Genomic DNA, 820 nt, shown 5'->3' with positions numbered 1-820 from the left:
CATGGGTGAAGAGACAGATTTGACCAGATTCTAATCATTCGCGGCATAGATAAGGGTATCAGCCAGCCAAAATCTGTCAGAGTAGGTAATGAAGACCATAGCATTAGATAGATATAAACTTACCTGGTCGTTCAGCCATCAATTTGTCCATAAATGTGAAAATCCTATAAATATCTGCATTTTCATCGACCTTATAATCTTTTAGATATGCGCTCATAGAGATGTACAATAGGCTTACATTCACCTTTTTTCTACGATGATTTATAGACCACAACTAGTCATTGCCGTCGAGAGCTAGAACAGATAAAGTAGCTGTATGGTTCATTAATCAATGTATCCAAACACAAAAATCAAACATATTGCATTCGGCAGTGCTGTACAGGGGATGCCGCAGTGATACATACAGTATGGCATCTGTCCGCTGAACAAACCTTGGTACGAACCGGCGTATGACTTCGTTGGAGAACAGTCTCGGAACTAGCGAATGGGATAATAGCAATTGCCTGCTTCGAGCGAGTTCAAAGCGGATCTTTCCTGTTCAGCGTTATGCAACCTGGTTACGTGCACGACAGTGGTTAGCAAAACAATTTTTTTTTTGTTTTTCTTTTTCTTTATTCGAGTCTTGTGCACCCTTCAAGGATTTTCATCATAGTAGGGTGTCTGATGAGCCACTGTCTTGGGCCGATGAGTGTGTATTGCCTAAAAACCAACGTCATTTTCGTCTATTCGGTGTTATAAGACTTTTCTTGCACTTTTATGGACCTCTCACACCTGCTGACTACCTAAGATGAGAAAAGTTGACTGGAGAGAGAGAGAGAGA

The sequence above is a fragment of the Penaeus vannamei genome, chromosome 18 (assembly GCF_042767895.1).
Source record: "Penaeus vannamei isolate JL-2024 chromosome 18, ASM4276789v1, whole genome shotgun sequence".
Classification (NCBI taxonomy): Eukaryota; Metazoa; Arthropoda; class Malacostraca; order Decapoda; family Penaeidae; genus Penaeus; species Penaeus vannamei.
Note: the sequence above shows the minus strand (reverse complement) of the source record.